Source organism: Mustela nivalis (assembly GCF_964662115.1).
Source record: "Mustela nivalis genome assembly, chromosome: 5".
In the NCBI taxonomy this organism is placed as follows: domain Eukaryota; kingdom Metazoa; phylum Chordata; class Mammalia; order Carnivora; family Mustelidae; genus Mustela; species Mustela nivalis.
In genome coordinates, this window is record NC_139024.1 from 134,209,594 (window position 1) to 134,225,441 (window position 15,848).

Sequence of the window (15,848 nt, forward strand, 5' to 3'; positions counted from 1 at the left end):
GTATTTTACTTTTTTCTGTTCCTTTTGTTGTTGTTGTTGTTGTTGCTGTTTCCTAATGCAGGCACTACTCTTAGTCTTCAAGTTTAATAAACGAATTTAATAGAAATACTATACTTTTTAAAAGTGTATTCTCTGTTACTGAGCAACATAAAATCTACTGCTAACATTAAAATAGCAGTATTCATTTATTTTGGGTTGATCTTGTAGTCTGCTTTCTGCCATTTCAAATCCCATTGTGAATGAAGTGTTTTGTTAAAATGGTGGAAAATGTAATGCAATAAAACTACTATTTTAATATTAATTTTTGGTAGTGGTTATATTACTGGCCAAGAAAATAATATTTTTTAGTTCAATAATATGTTAAAATTAACCAAGTTAACTTTTTATTGTAAGTAGTAAAATCATGGGAAGAAAAGCAGTTTTTAGCTTCTTGTCTCCTCAGTATGATACAACTAATGTTGATTTCTTTCTGAGATAAATTCAGATTCTCTGGTAGTCTACTTACCTCTCTTTAGTTTTTCTTTCTGGAACAAATCACAGTAAACCTGAGAAGCCCATGCCTAAGGCTCTAGCAATCTGCTTAATTCAAATTTCCATTTTTGTTGCTGTATCCTAGTGTCCTCTTGAGTTAGTGAAATCTGAAGCCAGGAATGATATGAGCTCTATTTAGATACTTATTCAGTCACAATAGTGGAGCTGAGAAATAAAAGCAAATAACTCGAAGTTAAAAGAGCCCCTTGTCATCCTGCCAAAAAAAAAAAAAAAAAAAAAAAAAAAAAGTCCAGAGAATCTATTAACTTTTTTTTTTTTAATTTTGCTTTTTAATGAACAAATTCAGCAGTGTTATTTCAGAAATACTTAAGGTGATTTGTATTCCTCTATATCCCCAACTTTAGAAAGAATGGAATCTATATGCCTGTTTAATATCTCTGTTAGTTTAAGGGAGAAAATATAAACTAAGTAAGATGAAACCAAGTGTGGAATATAGTGAGAGAAACGTAGGGGTTACCCAGTCTTGTTAATATTAAATTTAAAAATAGTATATAAATCCTCATAATTTATATTTTTCTCTAAAATGTTATCCTTGAAGGATAGCTACATATCAATAAAGTTACTTCTTTATTGTGCTGTCTCAGAAAAAAATTTTCCCCTTTCTTAATCTCTGATGATTCTGTTTAGTATCCAGTGTTAACTTTTGGGCTGTGAAAGTTATCAGCATCTTTCAGTTAGAGCAGAGCTGTTTTTCTAAATGATTCTGAATATCTTTTCTCATTTTTAAAGGATATCTTATGCATACTATGCCGGGAGAGATTACCACCTGTTTTCTGTGGAGAAGTAGTTGCTGTCTTTATTACTCCAGGTGTGAAGACTGTTTATCACTAACTGGAGCAATCAGTCCATCTTCCACATTATAATTTATCTAGTTGCTTCTTGGCCTTTTTGGCCAGTGTAAGAGTATTTTCCAGGCAAAATTAGAATGTTTTGTTATGAATGCTCTGTTACACAGTTTCCTTTAGATTAAGAGCTTTCCTTTGTGATTGTAGATAGTTTATCACCGCTGGACCTATAAACTGGCATGGTGGGAAGATGTAGGAAATTTTATGAAGATTTATTTATAGAAGGTCCCCCCTCTCCTGTCATTTTAGTGTTAAATGAACCAGTCTTCTCCTTTTTCCAAAAACTTTTAGTTCAAAAAGTCTGTTGTACTTTTCTTACTTGAAATGAACCTATTCCTTTGTATCATTCTAGAGTGGTTGCACTGTAAGTATAGAAAGCTTAGGAAACCAAGTCATTTCATTCTAAGTTGCTATGTATGTGAAGTTTGTCTGTTTTTATTGTGTTTTGCCTGCTTCTCCTGAAGGCCAGTTAATTGGCCAGAATGGTGCTTAATTGAATATTAATTTTGACTTGTAAGATCATTTAGCCCTTCAACAAATATTTGCATTTATGATGGAATGGAGGACACTAAGATGTATGAAACCCACTTCTGTTGTGGAGGTTCTAAAGTGGTGTAGGGGTGACTGTGGCTTGTGACAGAGGCTGACGTTAATATCTTTGAGTCTTTAGAGAATGGTGAGAGAACGTCAGTGTGAGGGGATTATCATGGTATAAAAGAGGGGTTTTATGGAAGAACTTTGCAGACATATTTAGTGGGAACTTGTAGTTGAAATGAAGGTAGTGATGTAAGGCCCATGAAAAGTGAGAAAACTTGGGTTATGTCTATAACATGAAAGCATTCTAAATTAACTGAGCAAAAAAGCCGTTGAAGAGAAATGTGATGTATGGCTGTGTAGGAAGTTGGGCTACCTTTGGACAGCCTCTGTATATTTTTGAATATGGGGAAAACAGATTTAGAGATGAGTTTTACAGGTTAAGTAAGTCTAGCAGTAGACATATTGGAAGCTGTTGGAAGATGGTGGGAATGGGGTGGATGACATGGGGTGCCTGGTCGGGCTGACCTCTCTGCTGATAAGATATGGGAACCAGGGAAGAGGGAAAGCAATTCAGTACCCAGGGGACAGAAAAGTAATGGTATGTAGTAGAAGTAAGCATTCAAGGAGGGACTGTTGGAGTCAGGCAGGGTAAATGAAAAATTCTCTCTTGGATATGTTCTACTGGCAGGACTTGAAGTGCAGTCAGGGGAAGCAGGTCATAAGGTAGTTTAAAGTGTGTTTGAGGTTTGGGAGAGATTTGGGGTACAAAGATGTAAAATCAGCTCTGGGAATCTTGAGATAGCAAGGAAGAAGATAGAGAAAGAGGAATAGAGGACTAAAGCTTGAACCTAGGGGACGTGAGTGCATTTAGAATGGGAGGAAGAGTAGTCACTGATGACAGGAAGGTAGGAGATGGACAGGCAAGAGAGTGGAATGGTCTCACAGAAGTAAAAAAAAAAAATGCCATTTTAAGCAGGAGGGAATATCAGCAGTGCTAGATACTCCTAAAAAGAGCATTTTAGCATATGATAGAAGAATTAGTTAGGGTGCAGAGGACTTAGAAGTTGAGGGGTTATGAGGGAAATGCAAATTGAGTAGATTCTATTCTAGAGTTTCCTGGTATAAGAGGGAAGAAAGAGAATATGATAGATAAGGCTCACTTTAGCATCCGCTGCAGGTTGCAGGGCCATTCCCCAGAATTTCTGATTTATTAGGTCTAGAATGGGGTCAGAACTTAATTTTTAGGACATGTTCAGGTATTGCTGACTCTGGTCTGGGAATTTCACTTGGAGAACCATTGCTCTAATGTTTCGAGTCCCTTGGTTTACCCATATTTAATATGTGCCTTAAATGCATTCTTCTTAGGCATTTTTTAAATGTGTCAGCTTTTGTTTTGATATAAAATTATCCTGCTCCTTACCAGTTAGTGACCTAGTGAGCTTTTAAAGCCTGAAACTATACCTGTTATCAGGAATGATGAGAATGGAAAGAGTCTAAGGAGAATCTGATATATGTTTTTACCAAAATTCTTCCCATTCACAAATCTTTTTCTGTGTAGTCCATGAGAAATACTAGTATTTTAGAGGAATAATATGAGTACAAACCACTGCTAGAATGTCCTTTAAAAATCTATGTTCCATGCCACTATTTCTGCTGTGATCTAGGGTCAGCTTGATTCTTTTTTTTTTTTTTTTTAAAGATTTTATTTTATTTGACAGACAGATCATAAGTAGGCAGAGAGGCAGGTAGAGAGAGAGGGAAGCAGGCTCCCCGCTGAGCGGAGAGGCCGGATGCAGGGCTCAATCCCAGGACCCTGAGATCATGACCCGAGCCGAAGGCAGAGGCTTTAACCCACTGAGCCACCCAGGTGCCCCCGGTCAGCTTGATTCTTAATCATGGAAAGAGTGGCTGTGGGGCAGGGGCTGGAGTGAGGGCAGCTGGGGATGACAGATGGCCATGTTGCTAGGGCGATGTTGCTCTGTTCCCTTACCACTCCAAGCCTCTGTGTGTTGGTCTTCAGTTGTCTGCCTGTTCTCCTAGCAGCTTGTTAGGGGATTAGGAAGGAAAATACATATAAGCATGCATGCATGCATACATACATACATACATACGTACATACATACATTTTTATAATTGATTTCTCAGTGTTAGCCAGCTTTGTAGGATTTATTGTATTCTTAGACAGTAGTTCTTAAACAAAACTTCTTTCTGACAGTGGAATATTTGAAGTTAGGTTAATTAAAATACATTTTTATTATTTGGCTTGGAGCTTTTTTTAAGGAAGGCTCTAATATTAGCACATTTTATATTTAATTTTGAATCTGTGACTTCTAGACTGGGTGTTGTTTATGTTGGCTTCTCTTTGTGCAGGATAAAGTCTTCTATCACTCTCACTTCCAGTTAATTTGCTGTGGGCTATGGTATGCTAAAAGTAAGGAAAATAAAATAATAGGAAGTTGGTCTGGTTTCCTGTAGGAAACCAATGAAGATGAAATTGGTTCTTGGAATAAACCCACAGCAGTCTGGGAAATACTGACTGAAGACATTTTTCTGAATCATAAACAGAAAAATTATGACTCATGAAGTGTGGGTCATTGAGAGGCTGATTTGATCTTATGTGGGAGAAAGTGAGAGATGACGGAAATGTACTAGTTATTAAAAGTAGTTAAATCTAGCATGATGACATCATCCAAGTAGGAACAAATTATCCAATATTTAGCCCTGCCCATTTTCATGGGGAAAATGTTTCAAGAGCATGCTTTTTTGTTCTTCCTTTTTAACTGTGTAAATAATAGTTTTTCAATAATTTGTGTCTTCAATTTCTTATCCGTTCAGTGTGCATTACTGTCATGATTTTGGATTTTTCCACCATTCCTCAAGCTTCTTTGGCAATCTCATGTCATTCTTGAAACCATAGTGTTGGATGAAATCTTCCTACAGTAAATCTAGTCCAATATTACTCCCTTTTGTCTCACAGTGTTATGTTGGAATAGCCTTTATTTTTTTTTCCCAAAGAAATGAAAAATATGCAGTCATGGAATGTTACAGTTAAAAGGAACTTCAGAAATGACTTCATATGATTTTCATTTATAAATGAAATTATCTACTCAAAGTCACGCATCTAATTGCTGGCCAATCCAAGATTGGAACTCAGATATTTGTTTTCTATAATTTATTTTAAAGACCATTCAAGGAAATGATTACAATTGTAATGTAAAATAGTTCTCACCTTAAGTTTTTCTTTCCCCACATACCTAAGTTTCTTAAGTTTATTTTTTTTTTCCTTGTGATGTCAGTAGATAGAAAGTTGTTTTCTCTTTTCGGTTTTGAGAAGGATTTTCAGTGTTAAAGGCCATTAGTAAGTCTTTAATTTTCTTATCCAAGAAAAATATCTTTAATTTTATCTACTTCTTTAATTTTATCTTATGCAAATTGAACAACTCCATGCTTTTCATTAATTTTCTGACCCTTTGATGACCTTTATTATTTTTCTTTTCAATTCTCTGTAAGCTGTTTGTTTAATTTTGTTTCATGACACCTGGGAGGCCTGAGTGCCCAGAAGGTAAACTGGGGCATGGCTGAGTGAGTGGGATCAGGAGTGGGAGTAGGATTTTCTTGTCTGGTTGTGTGGGACCAGTCAGCGATTGTGGGCATGGACGCAGGAAAGGGCTGAATCTAAATTGTCCTTATTGTGGGACTCCCAGCCCAGGAAGCTAGGCAAGAAGCAGAGTTGACTATGAGCCAAATGTCTAGTGTAGTGGCAGGCACCAAGTTAGAATCCCGGAGAGATGAGAGAAAAACCAGGCCAGGGAATGAAGTTGGGAATAAAAAAGAGACATGGGAATTAGACAAGTGGCCCTTGGGAAGAGGACTGAACAATTTAATTAACCAAGGTAAAGACTATCATCTCCAGTAGCTTTTTCCTGGCTGGTCCTAGGAGTTGAAATTTATAGCTAAAGAGCTGACCCCCATATTTATCTCTAGGAAGCCTAAACCTATTGTGGCTTCTTTCATTGAGGGGAGGGAGAGAGGCAGCTAAATGTATTGAAGAATTGCCTTATGGTAGGAAAAGGCAGGTGCCTATGTTGAACATCTGGTTACTGCCTGACTAACCCAGTTATAGAACAAAATAAAATTGCAGCAGTGTGGCCCTTTGCTGTGCAATCATAGCAAGGGTAAAGTGTGGCGTATTAAAAACTCAGAGCAAATGGCAGAGAGTGCTGTTCTTCTGTGTCTTTTATCAGTCATTCCCTTTTTGGGGGCGGGATCGGGATCTTGGGGAGGCTGACAAGGAGGTGTGAGCAGAGCAAGAAAATAAGGAGTAGGCAGGGGCATGACTATTGCTGTCAGGAAGGGAACTGTAACAGCATCCTTAAATGTGGGTGAGGGTCGAGCTCCATGCCCACACAACCGTGTGTTATATTTCATTAGACTGTGTGGACTATAGCTATTCAGTGCTTCTTCTGCATGCTGCCTTTTATCAGGCTCCAGTGCCAGCACAGTGATGCAGGAGGAGGCTCACAAATGCATATCATTGTTAGAGTTGGAACAACTCATCCTCCAAGCCCCACTTTTGGAAGATCCCATTAATAGCACTCTGCTTTTATGAAAGACCTGTATTAGCACCTGTTATCACCAATCAAAAGAAATCTGAAGAAAATTTTCACTTTTATGAAAATAGGTGCATAGCAAGAATAGTGTTCAGCGCCTGTTTTACAGTGAGGCAGCATGCACCCTGAGCAGCGAGAGTGGCCGCATCAGGCTTCTTCCCCAGGAGCTACATTCAGCATCTCAGGATCAAGACAACATTGCTTTGAAAAGTGATTATGAGTGTCTGTGCTTTATCTTGACTTTTGTGCATCTGTAAAGCAGGAAGTATCCTAAAGTATCAGGAAAGCCTAAGGGAAGTTATTTTTTGGGCCTGGGAATGCTCAAAAATATCATATAAATTGATCGTAATTGTTTCTTTGCTTTATGCCATTTTGACTTATGAAAGTTTTCCTAGATGGTCTACTTTTTTGGATAGTGGGGGAAACCTGTAGATGACTGTCATGGGGCAGAAGGGAGGAAGGTTTTCATGAGGTACTGTGATACAGACAAGAGTTATCAAATCAGGGATGGAGATGGAATTCCCAGGACACATTCTGAAACTTTAGATCCAGGCCTACCCTAGACCCTGGGCCTTGGTGTTTTCCCTGGCTTCAGACATGGCTGTGGTATGTGTTAGGTATGTGACTTTGGCAGAGTGCTCAGCATTTTTAAGCCTCATTTACTAATCTATAAAATGAGCACCTACCTTAGGTTGAGAATCCTTATGACATGCTTCTACCTATGGGCCTTTGCACTTACTTTTGATTATGATACTCTTTCCTAGATACCTACCTGCTCATTCTTCAACCTTTACTCATATGTCAGCTTCTCAGCAAGGCCCTCCTGACCATGCTGTTTACTAGTAACTTCTGGGAATGGTGGCACAGTCCATCCTGAGGGGGAAAGCTACAAAATAAATGTGGTAGGAACAAGAGAGAGGGGCCAGAAAATGCAAATTGGCTACTCTCCTTCCCTACTTCCAATCCCAGTGTGCTCCCTATCATAATTTAGGTTTAACATGAGGCAAATTATTCAGAGAAACTAGTCCACTAACGTAACACAGGGAATGGACATATCATGCATTGTTTCATCCGCCTATGATACAGACTTGCCTTTTGCCATACTAGTTGTTTGAAACTGTAAGTAAGAATATTTTCCTCACTGAAATGCCTGTAGTACCTGCCACTGAAATGTTAACTCGTTATGCCATGTTATAAAGAGGAAAGTGATGTTTTGGGCCCTTTGATTTTTATGAAATGGGCCATAGTATTTTGAGGTGGAAGTGATCTTGGCGATGAGCCAGCTCTAGCCTTTATTTTACAAAACGCAGCTTGGGACTTCCATTTGATGAGCAGCAGGCCGACTGTCTAGGCTGGGACCGAGGACTGACGCCACTTCATATTCTTGTCATACAGCTAATCTAAGAAGACTGAGGTGGGGAAGGTGTCACTGAAGTATCAGGGGAAGAGAACATAAAACTCTGATGTTTGAAGTTTCACCTCTCTCCTTATTCCCACCACTTATTACAGTGAAACAAAGTTTTGATCCAATTGGTTTGAGTTAAAAGCATTGTTTTTTCCCTTGATGGAGGAAACTGGTTGTAATTAATACCACATGAATAGTGTTTGGATAGCAAAGAAGATCCCTAAATACAACAATGCGGGTGAAATGTTAGCACGTAAGTAATACTAAAATAAAATTAGTATAGAAGAGAAATAGAAATCTATAGTACTAAGTCAGCAGAAATAATTACGATCTTTTTGGCTAGGATAGTTCAATAAAAATTTTTATTTTTATCGAGTGCCTATACTGTGCTGGTGTGTAAGTAAGTTTCTCTAAAAGCTATAGGAAGCTAATGATATTTTTTACTTAGAAGAATAAGAAGAATCAATAACTTGATAACCAAAATGAATAATTTGTTCCTATTTGGGTACTTTAAAAAAATTAATTGCCAGTCAGTTATTTGACTATTATAATATCAATTAACCTATTTCCTAAGATTTAAAAATAAATATTTCCTTTTTAATACGTAAATGTATTTTTGTCCATATACGAGTATACACAAATTCTAACTCCTTGTTTGGTCTCTGAAGAGAACTTCTTTTGTTAGCAGATAAACTGATACAGGCTTATATATTTTATGAGGCTTAAAATCCGTTCTTATATTCTCATATGTAATTCTTTTTTATATGTAATTCTTGAGTGTGCTCAGAGCAGCATAAAATCACCCTAGTTGTTAGCAAGTTATTAATACTGAAATTATGAAGGTAGCTTATGGGCAGAAGGCTTTCTTGGTAAAGAGTAGTGAGTGCAACTTCGAGAATCTGAGTACTAATAAGGTTATGTTTGCTATTAGATCTAATACCCGTGCATACCACAGTGTGTCTGTTTCTGGAAAAATTAGCTTTCTCTTACAAGTCAATTTAGCAGGATGAATGGAGCAACTAGTGGATGCTTTTACTCTCCATAGACAGATAGCTTTGGTGATAGAAACCTCTACGGTCAAGTAAAATGGTGGTTTTGCTTGTTTTTGTTCTTTAAGCCTCTATTCCTTTCTGATTGATTCTGTGTTTCATCACCTGTGTGGGCACAGTCCCAATGATATTTAATAAGTTTGGTTTAACAACTTTTGTTGTTACAAGGAAATTGTAGTACAAAACCTTATCATTATATAATTTAACATTTATGCTTACAGTGCATTAAATCCACTAATGTAAATATGACTCATCAGTTTCTATGGTTCTTAGAAAGAAGTTTAGCATTTTTTATCTTACATTCATGAGGGTAGAGCAGGACTTTATAATGCTTGTGGGTCCCTGTGTGTCATCTGGCTCAAATTCTTTCTGGAAGCCTGTTACGGATTTGAGCAATTGAATTCAAATCTAAAACCACTTAAAAAGTTCTTTATAGTCCATTAAGAATTTATATGAGAGAGAACACTCTATGAAAGTTCTCCTCTCCCTTTTCAAACAGATTGTTCTGTTTTATTAGATCTAGGTGGTATTGTAATTTTGATAACAGCTAATAACATTTGGAATTTTGCTTATAATTAGTGGACCACACAAAGGTATGTTTGTCGGGTGTTTCACTCTTAATGCACTTATTAAATAAAGTCTTAAATATTATTTTAGGTTTGCAACAATTAAGCTAAAATTAATGCAAATAGTTAAATCTTAGTATCAACTTCTAGATGTATTTATAAATACAAATAGTAAACAGCATAGGTTCTATGAGTGAAACATTTGCTTTGGATTTTTAATGATGAAAACTTTTTGGATTCCCAATTAGATTGGAATATATAATTTGTATAAATTAAGATGTAGATATAGATTATGCTTTGTTTAATATCATAGTTAAATGTATCTGTAGTCCCCCACCCAAAACCCACAAAACACTTGTATGTAAATTTAAGAATTTAAACTTAACTGCTCTTTTAAACACCTCATATGGGTTGGTATCAAATATGATTCTTACTATATTCTTTTAATACAAGTGCAGATTATAAAATTCTCTTTGTTAAAGTTAGATCCTTAAAACTTGTAGAGTAAAATAAAATGAAACCTTTTCAATTTCAAAAAGCTTAATGCATAATATCTTTTTTGTTAATTTCGACTTAAAAAAGTATTGGATAAAGTATTGGATACCTTACCCGTGCCAAAGAGAAACAAATTGTAAGAAAATAACCCTAATTTAGATCTCCATTTTTTGAAAAATGTCGAACATGAAAGATTAGTAAGCTTCATTATGTTACTTTCTTTAGTAACATTCACTGAATAGGTGCATTGTTTATGGATATTAATAGAAAAATCAGCCACGAAGAATTTAAATTTGTTTTATTTACAGATAAATATGCAAAATGGCTTGGTTTGGCTTGCTAAACTCTGTTAAGTTTGTCATTAGAATAACTTAGACCAAAAATTACTTTAAAAAGTTTAACGATGATCATCGCTCAAGTTCCCTATGATTTTAATGTTGATGATTAAAATGTGTTGATGATTAAAATGTAGTGTATCCAGATGGCAGATATTTGTCGATAGTAGTTATGCAGTAATTATAAATGTCAGGCTGGCAGAGGCAAGGCAGTCAGGGTCAGCTTTTCATTCTGTTTGGTAAATCAGGGTAGAACCTTTTCCTGAGTTTCCTTTCTACTCCTACCCCCATATGGTTACATATTTGTACCAGTTTTGTTTTTGTTTTTGTTTTAACAGTAAAATGTCTTTTAGAAATCAATAGCATTGACAAACAGTTAAGGAACATTCTTCAGGACTATTAAAACATCATTACTCCTGATTAGAAATACCAGTTTTTACCTTAACTGTGTATTGTTAAATGGTTTAGTAGAGGAAAGTCTTGTTTGTTTGTTTTGCTTATGTTTCCCACTTGGCTTACACTGGAGTGATTTTGTTTGTTTTTTTTGAACTAACATTTGTCAGGACAATTCAGAAACAACATAAGCACTACTGAGGGGGAGGTTGAGAGGCTCTTCTCTATTCTGATGTATTTCTCTGTCTTCTCTAGAAAATAATTTTTGAGTGTTTGACAAAGAGTGGTTAATTATTAGATCACAGTATTTGAGTTATTGGTAATTTAAATGATGTGAATAAATACCTTTTTATTGGATTGCTTTATATTTGCTTTGTATTAAATATGAAATTTTTTTGGCTAAGTTATCTTTTTTTCATCAGATTGTTTGGAAATAGTATTTAGATTACACTTTTGCAAAAATTAACTCCTTTCATTGTAATTATTTAAGTGACTTAAAACTTCACCTTTGAGTGTTTCTTTTCTAAACATAACTGTAGATTTTCCATATTAGCTATAATTTATCAACAGCATTACTGAAAAAACTGTTGGCTTTGGTTTATGTTAAACAATGCATCCTCACTATTTCAGGGTTAGAAAGTTTTTTTTAGAAATTCCTGGTAAGCTTCGGCATTTCTGTGGGGAGGCAAATTATTCCTGAAGCTTCACTTGTCATCTGTCTAGATTAGAGCCATGATTCTTTTTGGAACACGGGTGGTTTCTGGTGCATGGAAGAGTGTTGTGCTCTTTTCTACACATAGATGGCAGCAAAGTGTTACAGACAGCGGAAGTCAACCTTGTTCTTACAATGAAAGATGAATGACAGTATAAACTGACTTCTATCAACGTAGCTGCCTGTGTCCTGTAGTTAAACATAAAATAAGAAAGAAAGCCACTATTGATAACACAAGAATATAGGAGAATGAAGAAGGCTATGAGAAGCTATAATACACTGACTTTCTGGACAAATCCCAGGTGGGAAGGCTTAATCTTTTAAGGTATGTCATCCACTCCTGTAAGATGATAGAAATCTGCTAAGATAATATGCATGTCAAAATAAAGAGACAGCTAAGGGCTGAGGGGCGGTAGGGAAAGAGGGAAGTAAAAGAGAAACCATACACAAGTTGCAGCGGCAAGTAATGGCCTGCTGCCTGAGGGTACTGTAGAGTTTGGCCTGCATGTCTCCTTCTTAGTTAAGCAAGTTACAAAGAGGAAATGTCAGTCCACGAATCAGACAAACATTCCATGGGAACATTTGCTCAAATGTCAGCATTTTAGAAAATAGAACTGCGTCTGTTATGGTCTGGTCCCCACGCTGGATTTGCTATTAAACACACAAGTACAAATATATATTTCTTCAGAATGCGTTTGCAATTAAGAAGCCATTTTATGTCTTAATTAGCATTCCTAAATAATGACATAATCACTATAAAAATGACAGTCATCGTTATAATTAATATTTAATATGTGTCTGTTTCTGAGGAACTTTCTGTGGCTTCCCACAAATTTCCAAGGTAATTTTCAAGTTGTAGAATTGAATTTGGTAAAATCACAGGCATGAGGATCTAATGAAGTAAAATCGTATTTATTAGAAACCTGAGATATGGAGGCAAGTTATAAAAAAGCAATTTGTACCATGTCCTGAACTATCGAATCATGTCAGTATCTTACTAGTTATAAACATAATAAGGGCTCATTAATACCTCTAATGTAATGGTAATGTTGTTCAAGAAAACATTTCCGTACTCTTTAGTTTTTTTCGGATCTACTCTTATGCGATTTAGTACCACAGACTAATCTCTGTGTCACAAAATTGATTCCAAAGGTGTGTATAACAACTTGCTCAAATGCAGTGTCTGGCAAGTCTCTCTTGTGACAGCAACTTATTTCTCACATAATTATTTTTTTAGTAAATTTGATATCTTAACAACCCTTCCCCTCATTTCTGGGTTCAAAAAATAACACTTAATATAATTTATTTCTCATACTTAATAAAGGCTTACTTGAGAGTATATTGCCATTCACTCTCTAGCTGCTTCAAGCAAACGAGGTTAGAAGGGAATGTGGTTTGCCAGAGTGTGCGGTGGTTTCCAGCCCCATTTGCTGTGCACTGTAATGGGCCTCAATGTTGTTTTAATGAAGCATAAAACATATTCTGGCTGCTGCTTGTTACTTATTAATGATTAAATGGTTACATTCTGTCATATCAGTAGAAAAAGAAGATCCCCTCATATATTTATATACTCTCTTTTTTTTTTTAATCTGTTTTGTAAACTTTAATTTGTATCCACAGATAAGTCTGTGTTACTCTGATTCTTTTTTTAATTGTAGGCTGTATAAATACAAGAACTAAAAATTTTATATTCATCAAAATTTGAATTTGATTCTAAAGGTGATTTTTAAATAATTTTATGGGCTTTCAATTTAATTAATCAAGTGGATTTTTATAAGATGAACTTTCACAGTCATGCAGTTCTTGAAACTGAAGTCAAGGATGTTCAAATTAATTACAATTATATGTAAATTTCCTTATTAATTATTATCAAAATATCACATATATTTGTTTTAGATTTAGATATAAATATAATTTGTTTTAGACTGACATCTGCTGTTTGAAACATCTTTTAACCAGAATATACTATGTTTTGCAGGTGATAGCATACTTTTTCTTTCATACTTTTTGTCCCTTTTTGGCAGTATTAGGTTTAGACTGTATTTCATAATGGAATAGTATCATGCAGATTATTTATGTGACCTTTTCACTGCTGCAGTTTTCATTAAAAGGGCAGTATTGCAACACCACTTCCTTCAACTGCTTGGTTTCAAAGAATCATGTCTAAAGTAGGCTAATCTAACAGAAGAACATTGTTTTAAAATTTTTTTTAAACCAATATATCGATTTTTTAAATATTAGCTTTGGCACATCATTTTTTCTTGATAAAGTGTTATAGATGTTTTATATGAATTATTAAAAGTTGAATAATTAAAATTTTAAAAATTGCTTATAACATTTTAAATGATTTTAGAAATGTACTTTATAAGTAATTTTTGATATGCTTTTTAAACTAGAAAAATAGACTTAATATCAGTTATAAAGGTCTTTCAAAATTTATGGTATCTTATAACAAATTATAATTTGTGATGGCTTTACGCTCATAAAATGACTAAATTCTATAAAATCTTAGATATTTGCAAATAATATAACAACGACCTATATAATATTTGTCTTGAGAATTTCTTTTTCCTGATTGTGTTAACCGTAATTAAATAGGATTTAAGTTGATCAAAAAAGAGTACACTCTTTTATTTGGAATTTATATGGTCAAAATATTTGTGTTTACATTTCTTAGTTTTTCATTATTATGTTCAAATTGTGCTTTTTAAAAAAAACTGATAAAATATTTTGAAGTACATAAATATTCAAAAAATCATTTAAATTGATAGGTGAGACTATAATCCCAAAGCATATTTTTTCATGTAACCACTGTTTTTTATGAAGTATTAATAATCAATGGAAAATTAATATAAATGCCTTAAAGGCCGATTTTGGCCCCAAATTTGTCCTTTTAAAAATTCCTTTTCCTTTTTTTATAGGTTGCATCTTTATTTTGGATTGAACACTTAAGTTTACAAATATATTGCCTATAGTTTATTCTTTTAGGGATGATTTCACATTGATATGATGTGCTCTGTCATTTTGTGGGAGATTCTTTTATATCTCTAGTATACTCTCTCTCCCTCTATTGTTTTCTTTCCCAGTTTCTTCTTGAGGATTCTACTTATCAAGTTGGACATCTTTTATGATGATGAGTCTGGGTGGTACAACTTTATTGGCATAGGATCCACAGACTAATCCGTAAAACAAAATTACAAAAGTCTCCAAGGTGTAAAATATTAACTTGTCATTTTTTGAGTTTTCTCTTTTGACAAGCTTCACTGATTTTTCTTTTTCTTGTTTTGTATGTTATCTGCCATGCTAATTCTGAAAGAATTTATAGATGTGTCATATAAGAAAAGGTGTATTTAACTGACAACATAAATATTCTGGTTACAAAGTTATCTGGTCAGAGATTTTAAATTGCAAACCAGTAAAAATTCATTCTTTGTAACATAGCATAAATTACACTTTGTATTTTCAGTAAAATGCTGTTAGTGAAATTTTTTGACATTGAACACTATTACTTTTTTAAAAAGAAATCCCAATGTCAGTTCATATGCTCATGAAATATTTGATAGAAACATAGCAGATTAATTTTTATTTTCTTTTATAATGAGATAGTAGCTACAAAGAGTGACTCATCTTATTTCCTCACATTCATTGAAAACTTTCAGTGAAATCAATTTTCTGGGTGAGATTTACATTGCCTTTTGTAGAACAAGAAGTTCGGAGATGTAATGCTTGCCTTTACTTTTTAGGGGCATTTCATTTTCTCTACTGTAGTAATCTTAATTCTAAATGTTAGCACATGACATTTGTTAATGTTCTAATCACATGTTTGTTTGAGTATTTTTTTAATAGCTCTGTGACCTGATGTTATGTGTGGTATCTTGATTTCTCAGTAATGTAGATTGGTTGCTGCCATTTAGTTTATATTTGTAATCTTCCATCTGTATTAGGTAAAGACATAGGTTTGTTGCCATATATCATATCCCTTACTGAAATGTCTTGTAGTTTATTTAAATTGAGTTGTGACTTCAGACCTTTATGTATAGAGTTTCATAAATTATATAAAATATTTTCTTTCATATACGGATATCTTAATGCAACATCATTACAATGATGAAAATATTGGTTGTTAGAACATTGAAGACATTAAGAAGACCCATAGATAAACATGACTAATGTCTGCAAATTGTCTTAGATATTTATTATGAATCTGAAAGATAATTACATGGTTGACACATGAACTAGGATTTCATTATATTGACAATTGATATTATATATTTACCCCATTTTAATTATATAATTATTCTCTGACTTAAACCTCATCGACCATAACTGTGAGCAATATATTGAAATGT

General features: G+C 34.4%; 1 protein-coding gene across 1 annotated transcript in view; it reads left to right on the top strand.

Moving 5' to 3' along the window:
- The window catches only part of LOC309864919 (GDP-mannose 4,6 dehydratase), a 511,379-nt gene that overhangs the window by 165,271 nt on the left and 330,260 nt on the right, over positions 1–15,848 (top strand). The gene's annotated exons all lie outside the window — the stretch shown is intronic.